The sequence below is a fragment of the Carassius gibelio genome, chromosome B7, assembly GCF_023724105.1.
Source record: "Carassius gibelio isolate Cgi1373 ecotype wild population from Czech Republic chromosome B7, carGib1.2-hapl.c, whole genome shotgun sequence".
NCBI classification, from domain to species: domain Eukaryota; kingdom Metazoa; phylum Chordata; class Actinopteri; order Cypriniformes; family Cyprinidae; genus Carassius; species Carassius gibelio.
This window is the reverse complement of record NC_068402.1, coordinates 23479471-23503154: the sequence shown is the minus strand read 5'-3', so window position 1 is coordinate 23503154 and position 23684 is coordinate 23479471. Positions and strand designations below refer to the sequence as shown.

The 23684-nt window shown below is 39.9% G+C and overlaps 1 protein-coding gene across 5 annotated transcripts in view; it reads right to left on the bottom strand.

Moving 5' to 3' along the window:
• Positions 1-3938, bottom strand: part of znf536 (zinc finger protein 536) — a 178305-nt gene extending 174367 nt beyond the window's left edge. For 2 of the 5 annotated variants that reach the window (XM_052561460.1, XM_052561464.1), the window contains exon 1: positions 3393-3938. The gene's annotated coding sequence lies outside the window, so the exon portion shown is untranslated. Of the gene's footprint in view, positions 1-2708; positions 3255-3392 lie in introns of those variants that run through there. The other 3 variants (XM_052561462.1, XM_052561465.1, XM_052561461.1) reach the window with 3 other exon arrangements.
• Positions 3939-23684: the final 19746 nt, after the last annotated feature.

The window sequence follows — 23684 nt, the reverse complement described above, 5'->3', positions numbered from 1 at the left end:
GCCCCCAACAAATAAACGCCACACTCCTGGTGTTTAGGGGTTCTTCCGCCACGAGGGGAAAGGTCTGAGACTTCAGAGCTGGAGAGGAAGGGAATGAGGGCGACGACGGGGTCGGTGTCTCCACAGCACATATCAATTAATACCTAAACGCCGCGGCCTTGCCTGCCATACTGTCCCCCCTGAGTTGCCTGGCTAGGGTCCGGGCATCTGGAAGACAATTTCCTCCAATTAAAAGGAGCGGGGAGGCATTTAAGTGTGGAATGGCTGTTTGATCAAGTCTCCAAGGCTCAAGCACAGATCCAGCCGGCTAAGCTGGAGACTGACAGGCCTGGAGACAGAGAGAGAGAGAAAGAGAGAAGGCTCGTCTCTCCTGCCCGCTGGCACTGCCCTGCCCTCGGCCGTGGCAAAGGCTGGGGAGGTGCACCTCCACACTTACTGGTTACTGGTGACAGCGGCGGCGAGCACGCAGACCTAGGGACACACTAACGCTCTTGAACGCTGCCAAGTTCTGCCACACAACACACACTTTCCCTGCCGAATGAGTGCAAGACGCATATGTAAATGAGAGCATACACACCAGGGAGGAGACATTTTGACAGGATTGGCTTGGTCTGTTTAGCCCCATCGAACTGCTATCAGTTGCACTGGCAGAGTGTATTCACAAGAGTCTTCATAACACCATCTCTCTCACTGCATTTAAACGAGTTTGATATTTTTCCTCCCCAAAAAAACATTTTGTCACATAGATGATCAATTCCATGTGAGCATGATATACATTTTCAGCTGATAGTTTGTTTGTGAAGAAAAAAATTTATGTATTTTTTTTTTTTTATTAATAATAATTAAAAAAAAAAAAAAAAGCATTAAGCAATACAATAGCAAAACGACATCAACACCTCTACGACTGTGGCTATCCCGTGTCTCAGCTTTTTTTTTTTTTAATTAGTAAAATATTTTTTTTTATGTAGCAGAAAAACAAGACACATTGTTTAGCATAAAAACAATGATTACAAATCAATACTGTAGTCTAGGAACGATTTTAGAATAGTTCATAATTAAATACAATTAAAACTTGCTGTTAAATAAATCAAACATTTCACATGATACGATCACCTGAATTGGGAAGGCCCTTTTAATCGTAACGCATGACTATTTTCTCTCCCTGCCCTACTGTCCACAATAATCCAACATACTGTTTATTGATTTATTTATTTTCCTTTATAAAGGAGCTTACAAGGCTATATTTGTGGTCATGTTAATGCTGGCCTTTCAAGTGAATTGTGTGGGATTCTGAAAAGAATGTGTGACTTGACTACATCACAATGTCATTTCAAATCAGAAAAATGAAAAGAGCTGACAAAAATGTCTACGCCCAGACACTATTACAGACATAATATCCGTTAAACAATGACAGTACATCTGTGCCGCCTGCTATTTGTCCCTTTCTATGAACAATGAACCTGAGGAAAAAACAGTTATCTCATTTCAACATAAAGAAAGATGCAGACAAACTAAAAGTAGCTGGATATGTATGTGTGTGTGAGTGTGTGTGTGTGTTTAATATTCTTTTCCTTAAGTAAAAGTTTGGGGTCATCTCATATAAAGTGACAGGAGAAATCTGCACCTGGATCTGAATCCATAAGACAGCAATTCAATTTTGCTAGATTTATAAATACCTTTAATAAAGAATTAAGCACCTGAAGTGCGCGCAATAGATGCATAATGCAATGTGTCATATTATAATCTTGACCCTGACAGCGTTATAATGTGTGAAGTAGCAAAATATGCATAAAACAATGCGCACAATGATTTTATTGAGTGTCGAAACGCAGCTCACAATCATGCTAACATACAACATTTTATCTTTTCTTCAATTATTCCCGCACTCCCGCGCGCATTCCTATCCCAATCTCCAATTCTTACAACTTTCTTGTTCTTTTTTTTTCTCCATAAAACATCATTTCCCCAAGCGACAATGTTCGCAACAGTCATTCAAATCTCCATTTCCAGGGGAGATGTGCGTGTGTGTGTTTTTTTTTTTTCGCAGATAAAAAGGTTTTTAAGTCTGATATGACATTTCGCCCTCAGTTGTTGAATGCCATCATAAGGCTTCTGTTCATAAGAGGTCGATCACAGCACAAAATGGCAGGTCTCACCGGCTCTTCCATCTCACAAGTTTTGACACATGGCATGCACCGGGTAACTTTGATCCTAATTCTCCAACCGATCTGTGTTCACTTCAGCTGAAATCCTAAACGCAAAGCCCTTGGGGCTGAAGTGAGAAAGTTTGAGCAGAGATTTGAGGAAACTTTCTTACAGCTCCATATCTCTGCTTGGCCAACACGAGCGAATCTAGTGCGCATCCCTGGAAAGCTTCTGTCCACCTTACAGTAATAGTGCGCGATATGTCTTATTAAATAAAGTAAGCCTTGCAAGAGACAAATGTAAAATACTACGGCGTGTTTTATTTTGTTTATTTTCCCTTTAGAGTAAGTTCATCTAAGCGCGTGCAATGGCTTCCAGTAGACGCTTTCGATTATGAAGCCGTTTTATTACGCGACAACGACTTGGACAATTGATAATGCGTCTATTTCAAACAAATAGTGAAATATAATAACACACACACATCATTAGCACAAACTGACTTTTAGAAAGCGAATCGAGCGAAATCCATCCGCGAGCCTACTGCTGATCCAGCCACTTCTTACCTTTAAATTCATCCGGACGTCAAGACGCGTTGCGAAAGATCGTCTTCATTAAATAATGAAGCATGTCCACATAATTGAGCTGATCATTTTCTTATACTGCTCAGGGGGTTAAAGCATATACACGCGTGCGCGTGCTTCGGACCTGTTATGATCGTCCTCCCGCGAATCCGTTTCCCAACTGTTCCTCGCGCATCCCGAGTGATGTAAAAGCGCCTTTGAGTTTATTCTCGCTATAAACGCGTTCATTGATAGTGATCGGCCAGCATCACAAGACATTTCCCCTCATCTGTCTGATCGGACTCCCCCTATCTGGATGGTGAAACGCATTGTACCGTTAAAAAGACACTCCATTGTCGTCCATTCACAGAGAGCGGAGAGAGTCTTGCGGCATTTGATGGGACTCAAAGCTTGAACCCTTGATAAAACAGCCCCGGTGCACGGACTATCATCTCGAATCGTCTGTTTTTCCCACGCGGAGAGACTCAAAGGCGAAATTCACTCCATCGGATCATCTTATTGACCTTGACTTCCTTGTAAACACTTATTAAAATCTGTCTATCCTCACTCACATTGTCAGCCCCGTTATTCAGACGAGGCGTAATTGGCTTTGATGCCTGTCGCCGTATAAAGCACACAGTGGAAAAACACTACAAATAGCTACAATTGCGAAATAAATGTGCTTACCTTTTGGGGAAAGTATCTGAAGTCTTGTATCCTCGAGAAAAAGTCCAGTGAGATAAGCGGAGAGCGCGAGCATCAGTCAGTATAAGAGAGAAGTAATGAGTGATAAAATGACGCTCATCTGCACTGTAACCTTGTGGCGTATTTAATGTAAATAAGCCGGTTATGTTGCACACAATCACACACACACACATGCATGCACACAAACCGAGACTGGCCAAGACGGGAAGCGCTTTTTTCACACTCTTATATGCTAACGCGTCACACAGGAGCGCATATTTAAAACAAATGCACGAGAAAGCTTATCAGTTCGTAAATATGAGATGAAATTGCCACTCAGCGGGGCGCGTAGCCTAACCAACAACCTCCCTCTTCATCACAGAAAGAGGAAAAGGGTCCAGACAGCGGTCGAGACACGCGCTCAGAGACGTAGGAGAAGGTCCTCTGAAAAGGTACTTCGGTGAGGACATGAAACTTTTTTGGGGCTGAACTTCGGCGCTCAGGCCGATGTTGCTTTTCTACACGAGGAACGAGACGCAGAATAACGCAATTGTACATTCAGCGTCCCGGCAGCTGACAAAAGCTACTGATTCAATAAACTCTTTGTTGTGGGATTATATAATGATTATGTTGTAATTATGGGAGCGCTTTGGTAATAAAAACAATAATAATAATAACAACATAAGAGCAGGCTTTCCGGTGGGAATGGGAATGCGAGTGCGCGTGACTTTGAAAAGGACATGGATGCGAGACTGATTGATTATCGATCGGTTATTAGATTGATTAGCCTATATTGATTTTGATATATATCCAGATAAATCATAAGGAGGAGGGGGGGGGGGGGGGAGGTAAAATAATTAAGAACTTCTGTACTTAACTTTATAGGTAAATTTTCCCACATAGCACATAGATATATTATGCCCAAAAATTCTAAATATATATTCACACACACACACACACCTATACACACACACACACACACACACACATATATATATATATATATATATATATATATATATATATATAATAAATAAATAAAAATCCTAGCATGCATTATAATTAGGCGCAAGCTTTAAGAAATAATTAATATATTATTTATGCATTTATGTTTATTATTTGCAGCAGGACCTTCCTAATTAGAAAAATCAAACCAATAAAACTGATTTCTGCATTAGGTGATATCTAATGCTATGGCGTATTCACACAGGCAGGACAAAACGCGCCTTCCTCCTAACGTGATCCAGAGAACTCTGTTTCCCTGTGACAAGTTGCAAAGTGGAAGGCTTTCCTCTTTCTCTTTCTGCTTCACTACACAGTTGTGTGTTTGTGATATTTAGTGTGTTCAAAGGAGCATTAATCGTTATTAAATCCCGAAGGCAAAGGCTCGCCTTCTCTTTATTTTCTTTCCAGACAAAACACACGTTTTAAAAGATAGCACATTCATTATTCACTATGAAAATCAGATTCCCATGCTGCCCCTTAAACGCTTAGGAATTCAGCCCGCATTTTCCAGTCTGATGTGTATGAAATTCCTTTTTGAACAAATTCCAAAATAAAAGTTGTGCCTCTAAAGAAATTAGCATAGCCATCCCATCAATAATATCGCTATCTCTATGGGAATGATAGCGAAAGCAGTAGGGGTGTTCCTTTACTCAATTCTTCATGGATTCTCTGTTTCTTTTGAACTTGTTATAGCAAGTCAAGTGATTCTTTATCGGTGACAGGCCTGACAATACACGACGAGGACGGGAAAGCAGGTCAAAAGGAAGTTGCCATATGGACTTCAACATGCACTTTCCTAACAATATAGGGCAGAGATCTGCTGTTTATCGCGCTCTCTATTTACCGTTTATTTTTAAGTGCTTGGGGGTTAAATGAAGTTGAAGGCATTTGTTGCGGATAAAGTGGGGCAGCTGTATTCTTGTTAAAGTGAATCGCTCGTCTGTGTTTCTTGTCTGTTTACTTCTCTGTGGCTTTTACGCTAACAAACAAATGTGGATGCGTTCGGTTTGGCTGCTATCCATTTTATGGATTATGGTGCAAAATCAAGAGAATAAGGTAAAATTGTCACGTTGTCTGCTGTGTTTGGAAGGGCAGCAGCATTCGAGATTGATCATTTTGTCTCCGCAAATATCAACTTGTAACAGGAATCAAAAGGTCGAAGGATATCCTGACGGCTCCAGTCACGTGACTCCTGGCTGCCCGCGAGCAACAGGTGCACTGGGGAGGAGGGAGGACTCGAGGCATCCTTTCAGATTTCTTTTTTTCTTCTTTTTTTGTAGTCCTTGTCTTGCTGAAAGATGATGCTTGAAGTTACTCAAGTGCAGTCAATTCTGGTTTAATGTGTCTTTATTTGTTTAGACCTATATAGTAATTCTTAATTTATTTTATTGGTGCATTTAACAATATATCATAGGCTACTGTGTATATACTTTAGATACAAGTAATAGTATTACATACTATTGATACATATGCTAATTTACACACACACACACTCCCACACAGACACAGTACTGTATGTGTGTACATTTTATTAATATATTAAAGTCCTTGACAAAAGACATCCATGAGCTGTTTATTCACAAAACAAAAAAAATATTTTTTATATATATATAATTTTAAATCATTTAAGTTTATGTTTATATTTTTAATTATTTTTCACTATTCTTTTATTTATTTATTTATTAGCTTCCAGTAGTTTATTTTAAATGGACCTTCAGTGTGACAAATTCATTTTTAAAGGGGAAAAAAAAATCCATGTAGATTATCAATTATTATGAGATAATGAAGACTCCGTATAATAATTAAGAATATAAAGTTTGAAATAGCGTTAGATGCCACAGGACATATCGACTACCCATATATACACAGTCAAGTCAATTAAACGGTGTTTCGTTATGTTTGTGCAAAATTAAAAACCCATAAGTACTGATATTTCCTGCATAGAAGCAAACATTTTTGGGCCGCTCAGTCTGCATTACTGCATCAGTAATGCTGGACTAGTTATTTTTGTGACGCTGAAAAAAAACTTGTGTGTAATACACTACTCAGAAAGTAACCCACAGGGTTTGTTTATACTATTAGATCAAGACCACACACGTCCAGTGTAAATATTTCAAGACTTCAAAGTACATGCAAACACTGCACATTTTATTTTCAATACACGCTCGTAACTGTTAACAAAGTGTCAGATGCAGAAAAAAAAGAATGACTCGAGGTTTGAGCAGTCATAAGGACAGATAAAGCGATCGTGGCTGGGTATGATAGTTTCTCCAAAATTCTTTCTGACGGGAATTTAAGTACGAGCCTATCAGCACTGCGTCTGGTATCTGTCCAAAACAGTAGGCCTCTAAAACAGACATGCCAGTGTTCAGAAAAAGAAGAGGAAAAGAATACGAAGTTGTTAGTTGCATCCATCTACTTGGACTGAAAGCAGCTATTTAGCATCTTTTAGCAGATGTCCAGATAATTCACAAGTTGATCAAATTAATTCAACGGAGCAATGACCAAGGAAGTGATGTACCCCCAATCAGCCACAAAGAGAGAGAGAGCGAGAGAGATGGGAGATATGTGGGGCGAGTGTCACTTTAAGACAGAGCAAATAAATGACTGCATAAGCATTTTATCCAGGAGCAGCCTGATGGTTTAATGCTGCGCCTAGTTTATATCTACATACAAACACACCAGAATGGTTTTCTCATATGGAAGAAGGGGAGGGGGGGCTACATTACTTTTTAAATTGAGTTTCTCAGAGCATAATCTGTTCCAGGTCTTTGATGAAGAAATGTTCTCAAAGTATCACAGTGACTGATTTAATGAGAAGCGAGTGAGCACAATTTCAAACAATCTGATTTTCTGAACCTTCTGTGACTCTAAACTTTTAAAATTGCACTTAAGAATCACATCAATTACTCTTTAAAGTATGACATCGGCTAACTAGGCGCACTAGCATAACAAACACACGCTATGGCGTATTTACTCCATATCCTCTCATCAGGATCTGATACATTGGTCCCTTATGTGAGCCTTCTGCGAGGCTCTCCCAACTCCATTACGGCTTCCCTTTCTCTTTAGCGAGGAGTGGAATACATGTGTGGCGGATCTACAAGTCTGACGATGATTTAGTCGCATATTACAGACGCAAATATTTAGAGCCGACTTCTAGGTTTTCAGCATCTGATGAGACTATACGTTTGTACGTGCTCCATATTCTTCAGGCCACAGTTTAGATGATGCTTCTGAACGCTGCTCCAAACGCTGCGCTGATGAACTGAGAGAAGTGTAGAATGTCTACGACTGATAACTGGACCAATGCTAATTTAAATCATCTGAATCAATGTCTGGCTGGGACAAAAAAAAATAAAAATAAAATATCTAAACGAAAACATCTGACTCGAATTGATTACTGACAATGCTGAGCATAAGACAAGCTTAAAATATCCAGGCCATTTTGAGAATCCATCACTCGTATATCTCTTAGTAAAAGAAGCCACTGTGTGAGAGTTCGCTTGACAAGAAGGGCAACAACAACATTAGCATTGGGAAAAATTAGCTGGCTAATCAGTGTCTTAGTCGCTTCATTATAACTTTGGCTGCTCTTAAGCGTAGTCTTGAGACCCAGAAAAGCAGAAGACCGAACGTTCACACGAGACTTTGACCTAAACCGTTCCAAAATGACTTCTTTTTTTACTGCACACTGAAAATAAGAACAAAACCTCTTAGCATGTACTCATCACACTCGCTCCAGCTCAAATACAGTATCGCCTCCTCTTTAAGGTCCATATTTCTGTGAAAGCGAGCCATCATATTTTACTATTACCTATCAATTGGTTTCTAATCATGGTAATGAGGCGTCTGCCGTTTGGTGACAGTGAACTAACGGCCTCCGTGGGAGCATTAAGGAGCCTGGGTTATGCTGTGGGCCGTTAACTACCTACAGGCGCTTGCTAATGGCTCCAAATGACCTCCTCAGTGGCTATTAGCACATAATTAGAACCTTGCAGACCATCAATGACTTCCACCGGACATGCGTACCTCTTCGGTCTTCTCCTCCTTGCTCCCCCACTTACTGTTTAATTGTCAGATTATAGTGAGGTGCCGGGATACGACCACAATTGCTGCATTAAGTTGTGTGTGGCTTGCATGCACCCAATGCTGCATACAGTAAAGCTTTAAATCATTTGCAGCACTGCGACAGCAGTGTTTCTCGACTAAATATACCATGTGAGCGTTCACATGGACCTTTAACTTCAACAAGTCCCTGCAAGAAAGAATGAATTACTTGGTCAGCTCATTTTGAAATGAAATGAGACAATATAAATCACTGCAAAGTCATCAATCTAATACAGTCATTTGTTTAATATCTAGCATTTCATGTAAAGCAAAAATCCTAAAGGAAGAAATCACTGTAAAAATCCAATCCGCCACCTACTATCTCTCCCCACCATCAGTGCCCTATCCGTTCTAGTCTCTTTTACTATTATGTGCTATTGTTGTGGATCACGCCGAGCGTAAAGTGCAAGGCACGGCCACACCGCACAAGTGGTTCAGTCACACCAACCTCTGCGTACACTTAGCAATGCTCTCCAGTTACCCAGAACAAAGGCCTGCTTTAGTGGGTTAATGTCAGATCAGGAGCCGCGGAGAACAATAACAGAGCACGAATAAAACGAAGAATGCAATGTTTTGTAAAGAAAATACACCACGACACATCTTTGTGCTAGTAACTTGTCAAATTATCAGCAAATTATCTTACCTCACCGCAAGAGTTATGCAAGTCATCTGTGAAAACCGCAGACTCTGTGGCAAAAGTATGAAACAACTAATTTAAGCAGCAGGGAGGAATCTTTCTAGGTCATCATCTAGCCTTGACAATGGAATCTAAAAACGATCATGATAGGGTAGAGGGAAAAAAACTGCTCCGGACTATTGTTTTTTATTTATTTTTTTTGCGTTTACATTACATGGAATAACACCACATATATACACATATATATATATATATATATATATATATATATATATATATATATATATATATATATATATATATATATATAAGATTATTTGATGTTTTTGAAAAGTCTTTGATGCTCACCAAGGCTGATAATATATATATTACTGCATAAAACAGTCGTGCTACTTATGTATTTGTGGAAACCATTTTTATTTATTTATTTTTATTCTTTTTTAGGATTTATTTATTATAATTATAATTTTTTTGATGAATAGACAGTTCAAAAGAACAGTCTGTATGTGAAATAGAAATCATTAATAACATTCTGAATGTTTCACTGTCATTGTTGATCAATTTAATGCATCCTTGGTGAATAAAATATTAATTATCACCTTGTTGACCCCAAACTTTGAATGATAGTGTATGTACCACTTTAAAGTATTTAGTATACACAAGCCAGCATTATGTGCCATGGATGCAGCTCCCTTCAAAGTTTGTAAGTATAGGTACTTGGGCAGAGCACAGGGTCAGCAGTGCGCTGTCTAGAGGTCAGAGGCAGTACTGCAGACTTTTTTTTTTTAGCAAGATGAGCTCGAGAAGCCCACCAGACAGCCATGAGCAGAGGTCACCTACTCTGTGTTCACAATCACTTCCTGCATTCTAAATCTCCCAAACCACAGATACTATTTTGGATGCATTTTCTGTGTCATGGATTTAATTCATTATCTTACAATGCCACCACCCTCCATTCTCTCTCTCTCTCTCTCTCTCTCAGCATTCCCTGAATTAATTTGTTTTCATTTGCAGTATGTCAACTGAAAATATGTAGTTGTTCTCTGTGGCAGTGCAAAAGAATCTCTCTGGCGAGTGTGTTTCTGCTTCTTAATCATTAAATCTGCGTGTATGTTTTTTACAGTGCAATATCAGTAAATACATAAACAGCCTGCTGTAGCTGCTCTCCTCTCAGCTGCATCTGCGGTGCTTCCCTCTTCACAGTGTGCCATTCCGCAACATTCCCCTAGTGTTTGTCCTGTGTTGTCTGAACGCTGCCAGCCACTGCTGCTACAATGTCAGGCCGAACCACTGCCAAAGTGCAGGGACGGGCGACCGCGGCGAGTCCCAATTATCTGCGGGGTGATGGCATTGTCCAAAAATAACTTCTTTTTCCCATATACTTCTGGACTGGCTGCCCCCAGCCACGGGCCGTCCACCTCTCTAAGCCCATCTGGCGGGAGGACAAACAAAATCTTGGTAGTCCTTCAGTCAAAAACCTATTCTCAGTCTGGAAAATGACTTCACCCCGTCATCCATTTCTCCACAGTGACCAAAACCCTGGACATAGTTAATCAGCGAAAAAGGGCACGCCTCCAAAACGCCATTCTCCTGCAGCCACATTAGTGCACAAGTAAGATTTACAGATCGCTTAATGTTCCAGAGTTCTCCGCATAAAAGTATATACAAAGGTTAATATTGTAATAATATCTTCCTGGAGGGCATTGCAATCATTATCTCTCTAGAGATATCAATTAGAAGCACTTTACAGCAGGTAATGACAGAGATTCCGGTCCAAAATGACATTATTATTATTATCATCATCTATATTCCCGCACTCCCTATACCAGGCAAAAGAAGCAGCGTAGGTTCAGCCAAACGAAAGAAAGAAACGTATCTTATGGCGCACATTAATCTTAGTTTTATGTGGTCAAGCTGAGAGACTAACAAGCTTTCGATGTAACCCCTCTGCCTTGGCATTTAGGTAGTGTGCAACAGTTGTCCGCACCTTACGTGTTCATCCCGTATGCTACTCATCTCAAAGCAAAGCAAACGCAAAGGCTGATAGACACACATCGCGTGAGAGACACAGGGGAAGCAGATAGAAACGATGGAGGACGTTATGAATCAAAAGCTTTTTTTTTTTTGCCGCCGCTCGGCTAATATTTGCTTGCCAACAAAACACAGATTTACACCACCGCTTTCGGTGTTTGTCTGGAAATGAAAAAAAAAAGAAAAGAATCGGAACATTGGAAAAGTTACTGACTGACCTTTGGGCTTCGCAACTAACATTAATAAGGAGGATTTGTTATGTTATTGACCCTCTTATCAACAGCATGAATAATTCACAGCTGGGCCAGCACTTGTCCAAAAGCAGATGAGAAAACAGCACCCATGCCTCTGACTGTTGATTTAGCAGTTTCATATTTAATAAGGAACTGGAGCGCTGGGAGGCGCCTTTTTTTTAGAGAGATTTAATTGGGCACTGGTGACATCCATCACATGGTTGTCATGACCATGACCTTTCGTTTGGGGCTATTCATAATAAGAGAGTTATGAGCCAGTTCCTCGTATTTCTAGCGACTCACCCCTGCGCTTGTGTAATGGATGCCGTAGCATTTGTAAACCTTATCTTACAGGAGTTGGTTAAAGCTAGTGTGCACATCAGATTTATTGCTTTCTGTCAGGCCGGTTAGGGGAGACGTAAAAGGGTGTGAGTATTTGGAGAAGGATGATTTAACGTGGATGGATAAAGTCCTATGCTTTGGAGGAAGAGGCCCTGACATGTTACTGTTTTACTGAGAGTAATCCTTGACTCAAATGAGTATTTACAGCCTTAGGGGTGTGGGATATTGGAAAAACGCATTTTCCATATCATTTCCAAATCCCCGTTTTAGCAAACAAGCTCTCCAGAGTTAAAAATTCCACGCAGGGAGGGAGTGGCGGGAAAATGGAAATGGAGATGGAAACGGAAGTGCGACTCTTTTAAAAGTGGTCTCCGTACAAGTCGGAGGCAGCGAGGGAGAATATAGCCCCACACGCAGGTTAATTTCATCAACCCCGTGGGCTCTGGGGACTGGGCCGGAGCCAGAGGGAGCTCCAGACGAGTCTTCCGCACAAGCCTTGAAGAAAGTTGCGAGACAGAAGGTGAGAAGGAGAGAGAGTGAGAGATCAAATACAGGTGAGCGTACTCCCTCAGGAGCACCAGATGGCCTGCACTACTCCCTGCGTTTGTGCACTTAACTGCTTCACTATGTCACCAGAACAATGGTCATTCACCGGCGAGGTCTCTTACACAACTCCTCCTTTATACATAAACATAAAGCCGTCGTACATTATTAAAGCAGGCCAGGCGCACCTAATCTTTTCAGACTGGGACAAACTTACCACCATTGATATCTATGTATTTATTACAGCAATAGACCAATATGAGGGTGAGGCGTGGAGAGATATCGGCTTACCCGAGGCTGAGAGGGAAATTTAAGATAAAGGATATTTAATATCCAGTTCACATCACCAAGGCTAAGCCTTTAATAGCACAAGGGGTTTCCATGCAGGTAATGCCGATGTCTTTGTCTAAACACACTTCCACGGACTCTAACTGTAGTCGTGGAAAGTGTGCGGGTCACTGATAAATGTGCCGTAATGGCTCGACGTGGGAGATTACCCATTTGTCCTGTCAGGTTATTAATGCACCTGGGCACTTCCTCCAAAGGTGTTATCTAGCGGTGGAAAAAAAACGCGCTGATATATAATTAATTCACTATCTCTTTTACAGTGTTCTTACATTTTGTCACATTGCATTAGAATCAAACGACGTGCGCCGCGGCTGGCAATAATCACGGAGACAAATATGCATGTATATTATTGGGAGTAACATTAGGCTGGTGACTTGCATTCCAGGGCACATTACTGCTGCTTATTTTGTGTCTAAATGATAATGAGCGGCGGAATGATAACCTATATCATTTAGAGTGAAATATGAATTTAAAACACTGCCTGCCATTTAGAGAGGAGAAATGTGTTGTGGAGAGATCACTCAGGTGTCTTCTGCGTTCATTTGAAAACCGGGGGGGAAACGGAAGAAAGGGCTTGAGTTTTCTTCAAGTGGTAGAAGACTATTGTTGTCCTAATTATGAGCTGGCTGATGCATTATTTAACGATCCAACATACATCGCCAGGGCTGGATATGAGTAAAATAATTTATGACAAGATCTCTTTTTTTGCCCCTCACTTTAAATCAAACTTCAATAAATGTGCCACCCCTATCCATATTACATGAGGCCTTGCTGAAAACAAGTAGCATGCAGAAGTCTGTTATTCAAAATTCTTCCGACAGCATGGGGTCAAAAAACAAAATCACACCAAAGAACAAGGAGGTGTGCTTGGTTAACTCACCTTGGGCTGCACAAAAGGAAGGACAGCAGAGGAAATACAACACACACGCCCCTTCAAGACAATACCTTAAGAAGTCTATTGTTAGTAACCTTAAAGGCTGACCTTTTACAAATATTACTATGCAGTCTAGAAAGGGAAAAAAAAGAGATAGACTCGAGTTGTGTTGGGGTCTCAGGGCCCCAGAGGTCCTTTTAATAGTTGTAAAAACCCACTTAACTTTGACGTGTCAGGGTGAATCTTTCTGACTGGGCCCAAACTTACGGAAAGAGATGAACAAACTTCATAAAATTCAACACATGGTGTCCATGAAAAATGTTGCATTACTTTACCAGGTTTGGGTTTAGGAATCAGATTGGTGGACACACTATAACAGCATACTTGTTTTATTTATCCTTTACATTTACTTTCAAAATCATAGGAACTATTATAAACATGTCAACTTCAAACCTGTTAATTAAATATATTTGTTTACATTTGAATGTGAAATCATACTATATGTCTGCATGTGCATGACTGAATGAAGTGCATGTACCACTTTTGTAGCACTGATAAGTTGCTATTTGACAATGAAGTCAAATAGCAACTTATTAGCTGAAAGCATGTATTTGTGTACCTTTTATGTTGTGGTATACAGGTAAAACGTCACTGACCTCTATTTAGCTCCCGTGCCGTCATGACAATGGCATAAGGACAGACTTTAATGAGCACTAACGCAATGGGCAGACCTGTAGCTATCCATCATCAAGTGTGCTGAGAGCAACACTGCAGCTTAAAAGCACAAGCTGAACAGACCCTGCAGAGGAGGAAAGCAGCCTTAACCAAATTTATATCATATTACACATTGAAATGTGACCCCGTAATGACATCACTGAAATTCAATCAAACCCTTTATTCGGTATTACTTAAGTTGAACTAGTGTCCTTCCTCTTCCGAAATTAGTAAATTGAATATGCTCCTTGTTTTTGTTACAGCGGGCCCAAGACACAGTTTGATTTAAAGCGGTTTGATTTTCACAAAGCCTAATTTTCGGGAGCACATCTGAAGAGCAAAAATAGCCTGGGAAGTTGGCAGAATTTTTTTTATTGATTGTGGTTTATGTAATTGCTATCTATCTGTATTTGTCTACTCGAGCACGAGGGTCATGTATTACGTTTCAATGCGGCCAGTGAACACTGTTAAAAGCCATTGAGAGCAGTGAGGGGTGCGGCGGGAGAGGTTTGTTTTTGAAGTTGTTGTGTTGTTGACACTGAGAGGCTCTCAAACTGCTGGTATTGAGAGTTACTGACACATTCATAATTCCACCATTATGTACTTGACTGATCTGCTCTAACGCTGATGTCAAAAACAACAGACTCAACCGTCCTAGATGCATCCATGAACGCTCAGTATCAGGCCTGATTTTAAGACGGGCAACAAAGCCAACACCGTATATCAGGGGTCTTCAAGTCCGCTGTCCTGCAGAGTTTAGCTCCAAGCTAATCAATGTCTTCAGGATCGCTCCATCCTGTTCCAAAAACACAAACAATTCAACTTTCAATACCCAGCTAGAATGCTATGAAAACAAAATTGGGAAACGTCACAAGTCAAAGTCGCTATGTCAAAAGATTCAAAGTGTTCCTGTGAGCACCATGGCTTAATGTGTCAAAACTATGACTATGGCCTTTCTATCTGTTTAAGATCCCAAGGCCACTGGCAAGAGGTCACACCAATATTATACAGTATGTGCATACTTGGGAGTCATGGAAAAGTGTATTTATTTCTAGAAAATATCCTGTCTGAACATCGGAGCCTGTTGAATCAGACAGCAACAAAATGAATATTCTTCACCTGTCTGCTCATGTTGACTTCTCTTGTTTAGATTTAGCAGTGGGGTGAGAAAAAAAGAAAACCGCATATTTACTTTTAATTGAAAGGAAATTAAAGACGCATCCACATCCGCATATGACAAAGGAGTATCACAAGGCTTGCGAGTGATGATAGCTTTTGTTTAAGATGGATTTCATAAAGAACCCCTCCCCCACTGATAATAATAAAGAAAAAGAAGTCTTGGACATTTCTTCAAATACAATTACCTCTGCATCACCTGATTCAATCAAATGAATTTGCATTCTGTTTGCATCCAATGTTCCGTGGCCCAGTAAACAAGACAGGGGGAATAAATCTGATGTGTTTTCATGGTTCTGCCCACACCCCCCTATCCGCTACACTTTATTTGGAATATTTGAATTCTCATGAATCTGTAAACGCACCATGTGTGGGTGAAATTAAAAGCTTTACCTCAGAGTAAGGAGCGTCCTCTCAGGATGAGAAGAGAAATGCTTGTTAAATGTTTGAAACATTTGTTTCTGGCTATATGTTGCCTGATTGAAGAGAAAAATGGAGGTCAAAATGAGCCCTCAGTTGACCTTGAATGTGACACTGGGGCAACTGTCTATTAAACTTACTATTAAAAAGAACAGGAATCATTTGTAATTTTTCACAGGAATGAAAACAAGGCTAGGAGGGACAAAAGTACGTTCAATCTGTAGTTGTTTAACTGACAAATCATTTGTACATAAAAAAAAAAAAAAAAAAACAGTAGTCAAAAACTCCATACATTGTTTTATAAAAAGTTGTGAATGCGGTAACAAATGCGTTCCATTGCAACGACTAGTTTTCATCCGTGTTAAATAGGAGGTTCTTAAACAGATGAAAAAATGAAAATTCTGTCATTATTTATTCACCCGCGTTTTTCCAAACCTGTATGACTGACTTACTTCAAAAAGGGAACTTTTAATGAATAATGACACTGATAATTTCCATATACTGAGAGACAATAGTGACAAAAAAAAAAAAAAAACTACAAATCTTCACCTTCACCACTGCAGCTTTCAAATATGGTGCTTTTACAAGGCTTTTATAGGCGCTTGTCAGCCTGTGGTCACTATAAACACGCCTTTGTATGAGGAAAAAAGGTATTTTTTGTGTTCATCGAGGGGGAAAAACAACAGCATACAGGTCTAGAAGAACAAGAAACAGAGTAAATACAGATCTCTGCCTTTAACAAACAACCCCCTGTCAGAAAAATAAAATTGTATCAGTGAATTATGATGCATTTGAAAACACGACTGCACTGTAGCCACACACACTGCTACTCACACTCAGCCAATGCACAGCAAGTAAAAGTCCATTGTTCTGTCAAATAAAAAGCCCTAATCTATCTGTCTTGCTCTCCTCCCACCAGCTACTCCACGAGACCAGACTCATCTTCACACGTCTTCATATTCATACGAACACACACAGAGGTGGGGGTCAGCTCAGTTAAAGACTCCCTTTACATCACGAACATCATAAAGAACACAGGCCCATCTGAACGTGTACATTAACTGATCTCTGTGTTCCACTGGGACAGATCAAAATGAAGAATAATATTGTAAAGAGATAATGGAGAAAAAGAAATGCGAATATGCTAATGCTTCCTTCTGACATATGAATGTTTTGAATTCTTCAACCCTGTTGTAGCCACATAAACATCTAGCAGAATACTGATGAGAAGACTACCTGACGCTAGCAGTGTGAACCTGTGCTAGCAGATCTGGCTTCCTACTTGGTTTCAGTCTTTCCTATAACTCAACAATTTATGCGACTGAAAAAAATCAACTTCCTCTTAATAATGCAAAGTGTGTGACTGAACCGTTGGGCACAGAGTCTATAAAAGATTGTATTAGCTTGACGATGGAAAATATTGCCTTTTCCATTCAGCCCATTTGTAGATGTTTTTGTAAGTAGTGAAGCATAAGCATAAAGACCGCGGTGGTTTGATGTCGCTACAATACTCGTATTGAATGGGGAGGTAAATACCACAGCTTTGATTGAGGGTAGAAGAAGAGAGGTTGGGGTTGGTTTGGGTTCCTTTAATGGCAGGCCGACCACTGTGTGTTGGAATAATAATTACGAAGCCTATTTATTTTTAATTGATATGCCCTTTCTTACTATGAAAAGAACAATTATACCAAGATCCGCATGCCTCTCTCATGCACAGTATGCCATTGAAATAAAAAGGGTCCTGTGCAAAATGAGCAAGAACAGTCATATTTCTGCCAAAACCCTTTTTCTGTGTCAACGTTTATATCAAAGAACAATAATTTTGGCATTAAAACCACTCAACTCACCAGTCTAATATCATTTTTTGATGATTTGCTGGATTGATTGGGTATTAAAGGCAATGATACAAGAAAAGAGCCAGTAAAGAAGGGAAAGATTTCATGTTAAGTGCATATTACATTCATGGGGCGCTGCATAATTTGATGCGAGAATATTTCTTATGGATCGTGTTATATGCGGAGAACTATTTTACAGTTCTGAAGTTTAGCTTTTCATATAAATAAGCGGTGTAATTACTCCTAAATGGAGATCCCGAAATGACCAGAGGGCTTTTCACAAGTGTCAAAAGAACTCTTAACCGCTCTCGCTTTCATTCTGAATCTCCGTCGACTGCAGGAGCGAGTCTTAGTCTGCGCCAGTGCATGATTCTAGGTCTGCCACGATTTTTGTCTGTCTGTTTTTGCTCGTATATATTTAATTAGGTCAGCAAAAAAAGAGAAATTGTGCCAAATCGTGACTTGAGAATTGACAAAATCCTTAACACTTTTCTCCCTGGAATAAATTATACATAGACTTGGAAAATAAATAAATAAATGCACCATACATTATTCTGTTGACTATGGCAGAACAGAAATAGGCCTTTTCTCTGACTGGCAAGTTTTCTTTGCATGTCTCAGTGTCTCACTTATTTAGAGACATATTTATTTATTTAAGTTGAAATAGAAAAGCCAGTGCAGTAGAACATAAAAGCAATCAGTCTCTGTGACTTAACAAGAATGTGCCCCTATTAAATAAACTCTAAACCCATCAATGAAAAACAGCTCAGTACATCCGCAATTTTCTGAGCCATTTGGAGGACAAACAAGCTATAGCTATTTTTAATTTATTTATATTTTTCCCAGACTAAGGGATGTTTGTTATCTTTTATAGAATTGACAGAAAATGAACAAATCAGTTTGATCAGTAGATATACAGCAATTGTAATAGCCATGTTTGTGTGTGGGGTGGGGGTGGGCTAGGGGGGGATTGGATCGTGAGGTTGAATGCGGGCCGATCCCCAGTTTTCTTGCCTCCTGGAGATGCAAATGTCAGCTTTGAGCAGTTTGTGGACTCCCTGCTAAGTGCTTGGCCCATATTAAACCAAACTGCTTCCATCTTCTGGACTTCTGGCATTCCACACCCTTACGTCGGCCATCAATGTGTCACATGACGACCCATTCTTTAGAACCAATTCCATAACTCCAGATCGTAAAAAAAAAAAAAAAAAAATTAAAATAACAATTTGCTTTTCCTTCCCCCACCTTTTTACAGATCATTTCAGTCTGATATTGCTTTGTATTAGAATTTCAAGGTTCTGTCTCCATCCCTATACTGTATGATGCATCAGGAAAATTGTTGAGAAGGGGAATTTTTATGTATATATATATGTGTATATATATATATATATATATATATATATATATATATATATATATATATATATATATATATATATATATATATATATATATATATATATAGACACACACACACACACACACCCACACACACATACACACACACACACAAACACACATACACCCACACACACACACACACACATACATACGTATGATGTATATATGAATAAAACTGAGTTACGTTCAAACTAACCATGGAGTGGGCATATGTCCCCTTACTTTAAATAGGCATGATACTTGCGGTGCAGGTACTGTTTTATACTAAAGACAGTGAAGACAGTGGCTAAGTGAGGAGCAACAATAGCGCTAAACTACTTTGGCACGAGATGACAGACACATTTAGAAAAAACAAACATGGCTCTGAGACAGCATAACTTCATCTCGGCTACTTAAAAATATCCCGTTTCATTGCAGTCCAGAAACATTCCATAATTGGGCTACACACGAAGAGTGCAGGATGGAAAGGAGCAGCGTTTTCTCTTTCTCCCTCACACTTCTCTTTTTCTTTTCCTGAAGGCTATTACTACCATTATGTGAATGGCCTTTGTGGATTTACTGTGTGTGTTGTGCCAGCCCAGGCCAAAGAGAAGTCCTTGTGGAATAAGCTAATCCTTTTCAAACGGGACGCGACTGACGCGGACATTACTTCGCAAAGGCAGGGAACAGAGGGTGATGTCACCCGTCCAAAGTTTGGATTCAAAACACACACGCGGCCCATCACCCCTCACTTTCTGCAGCCTTTTCTTTTGAAACTGGAGGCCAACTACAATAATCAGGCTCCGCTCAAAGTATTTATCAGATGGAAGGAGGCGCGATTACATCGAGTGCAAATATGTGTCCCCGTTCTACATGCTTCCAGAGTATACGATCCACCGGAGCAACACTGGAGGTGACACGGAAAGAGAGAGAGCAGAAGAGCTGTGGGATGAAGATATGGAGAAACTGAGTGGGAGGTGAAGAGAAGACAGAGGAGGGGGTAAAAAGTTGAAAGAGAGACAAGACCAGCTGATAGCGAAGGAGAGAAAACTTGATAAAAAGAGGAACTGGGGGAAAAGGAAAAAAAAAGCAAAACAAAAAAAACGAGACGGGGTGGGAGGGAGCTTTGTATACAGCAACTCATTATCCCACAATCAAACCACTCCTTTTCTCTTACAGTTGCTCTCTCTGCCTCTCGGTTTTGTTTACGCTCTTTCTTTTCCGTCTTCTTTTTTGTAACTTATTTATGAGGAGTTAGAGCGAATCTGCAGAGCTTTGCATTTCACTCTCGGTTTATGTCTAATTTAGTAAACATCCTGGTACAAGTCGGGCCTGTCAACACCCCCTCCCCTCACCTCTCATTTAGATTGTGGCTTTATGTTGGTAGGGGGTGAGTAAAATAAGAGATGTTTTGATCGAGTTAGCCTATGTCTCAAGTATGGATCTTATTTTAGTCTCTGTAAAGAGCTATAAGGCCGCTAACCGCATCACTGCATTGTGGTGGTGGTTCTGCTGCCATAGTGCGTTTTCTTCATTTCTCATTACCTGCTAATGTGGACAGGGGCCAAACCCACTAACCAGCCCTCTACCCACCTCTCAGTATCTTCCCTTTCTCTCTCTCTCTCTCTCTCTCTCTCACTTCTTCCATCTCGGCCCCTGCTGATGGGCTAAATGGTCTGGCTGCTAACAAAAGGAGAAAGGGAGAGAGATGAAATATATTTTGACTGTTTCATGGAAAAACAATCTGACGCAAAGTAATATTCATCTCCAATGAATCCAATATTCTTTTTGGAATGATATTAGACGGTATCTATTCTATCTTCCATTGTGTTCCCATCTGCCCTTTTCAGGATCTAAATTATGTGCATTAGTACGTAAATGGGCTAATGCCTGTCTGTATTTAGCAGGCTACATGCCGTGAATATATTCTCTGCTTCACGAAGTAATTGGTAATTACAGTGGTCATTTAGGCAATCACTGTCTCTCCCAGATTCATGTCATTCTTAAAAATAACTAGCTCTTAACCTTTGACAGAATTCTACAGAAACTGTTCATCACCGCCCCCGCTTTGATTAATTTTGTGCATACACTTTCTCTCCCTCACAAGTGTGACTGCACACACTCTCGCACAAACACGCGCACACGGAACTGTATCAATAATAGTGATGTTTTTGCATTTGTTAACTGTGACAGTTTGCCTCTCTCATCAAAACAGAGGAGAGATGTGGGGAGAATACAACGGTTAAATGTAAGGTGCGCTTACTGTTCTGAAACGATTAGTTCCATTTATAAACAATTAGACAACAGGACACACAGGGCTTTTAGCCTTATCATCTTTTCCTAATCTCCCTCTCTCAGTCTCTTTCTCTCTCCCGCTCTGCCACGAACAAATTCAGTACTTTAACTGTGATAATCTTTTGTATGCGTGCTCCCTGTATTTCACTTTCTTTGTTTATACAGTCTTATTCACACATTATTCATTTCCACGCATAATGAAGCAGCGCACAGAAGAACTTTCGCTCTGTGGATACTGACTTTGAAAAATAACAAGGTCGACAGCTTTAGCTCCAAAACATTTCCCTCTGTGGCACTTAAGATCTCCATTATGTTGTCTAAGGCACTAAAGGATCTTCTCCCTCGTCTTCCCCACACCACATGTGAGATCAGTTTGGGGTTTGTGCAAAACTTGACAGGAAGTGTGGAAGCCTTTTAATATCATGTCGAAAATGGTTACTGCAACAAGAACTGTTTATAATTTAAAACATTGCTTCTTGTAAAAGGGGGGGTGGGGGTGCAGCTTTTTATAACGTTTTCAAAGCTATATACCTATTTAAAAAGGATACGGTAAATCAACTGTGCGGTGTGTTTGTGTGTAGCGTATGTCAAACGTCTATGTCAGAATCTCAAGAAGCAGGGGTTGCTTTTTTTGGATTTGTTACGAGTGGAGAGATAAAGAATAAAACATTCCCAAAATCAAATATTTGAAAATCATTCAAAAAAGGGTTAATATAATTTAACAGCCTGCCAGAATACTGAATCTTAAAATATGATTTGTACCCCTTATAATTTCTTAGCCTTGCAACGTTTGACTTCGCTCAAATGGAGAAATGAAATGAAATTAAGTCAAAGAATGGTCCCTGTAATATTAATGAGAGTTTGTATGGTGTAATTTAAGCTTCCTTTTATGCCTGAGTTGCAAAGCCTGAATTATCTATTCAGAGGGATACAAAGTTTTACTGCCGTGGAAGTTTAAAGAATGTTCTTTCTGCCGCTGCCACAGCTGAATGGGGCTTAAAACAGAAGCTAGTCTAGGCGGATCTTCTGAGTACAGGATGCCCCTTTTATTACTAACCTTTGACCAGTCTGTCCTCTCCAAATCCTAATTTTAACACAGACAAAAGTACCAGCTTCAGCTGAGCATGAAAACGGACCCAGAAGAAGACGTCTGTCAGAGCTAGAATGAGGACTGTCTGAAACGGTTCATCCATGACATACTGTATAGACTTGAAGACTGCCGCTAGATAAGAGCCAAAAGTTTGATACATATGAACATGCCAGAACATTGCAGTTTTTTTTGAAGTTGCATGATTATTGGAGTACATTTTACAATAAAATTTTTCTACTTCAAAAATGTGTAATTTGATGTCTGAATGAAATTTTTATATTTCTACACAAATTTTCCAGCATATATATATATATATATATATATATATATATATATATATATATATATATATATATATACACACACACACACACACACACACACACACATTCAGACTTCACACTGCACAGCGAGCAAGACAAAATACAAATGCTGAGGCCAGTTTAAAAGAACTGAGAAGGAAATTAAAACATTTAGAACTATGAACGATATGGCTATTAGTTCTAGAAACAATACAATCAATATATGAGCCCATATAAAAATTTAAAGAAGGCTTTGAGGAGAAATAACTGAGCTACATACTGCAGTGGTGGAAAACCTGCAGCTCAGCAAACAACTGATGCTTTTTTAATACATCAAAGCTTAAGAGCACATATAATTAAGAGTACATGAATCTAATGTGTTTTCATTCTCCCCGGGGATTTGTTTTAGCACTGATTTCTTTGATTGTATTCCCAGTAAAGCACTCCAATTGTTTGTACAATCAAGCTGCAGGGACTGCACATATTTGTGCATGTGTGTGTGTTCTCAATGGCCAGCATAAACATTCATTTCAGTGTGTGTCTGTCCGTGTGCATGCGTATGTGTGCGGTCATTGCCAAGCATAAGCGTGTATTTGTGATAATTCGGATCACTGCACGAGCACGTTCCCGCTGACACTGCTGCCACCCAATTCCGGCCTTATAGGCATTATGGAGAAGAAGCCGTGCTCCAACAGCACTCTGAGCCGGGCTCCGTCTCTGCTGTGTGCTTCTGGATTTTATCAAGATTTCCCGCTGAGCACCGATATATTAGTGTGGCAAACATATCTGCCAATTCAAACTTGCATCAAAAGCGTATCGACGACGCAGCCGAAACAGCATTTCCATGCACTTCGTCTTTTGAATTGCTAAAATCAGCTTGGCAAAAGAAGCGGCACCATAAAATTCAGCTGTGGTTTTCTTTCAGCCAAAGCGCTTTTCTTTTGTTGTGAAAAAGAAAAA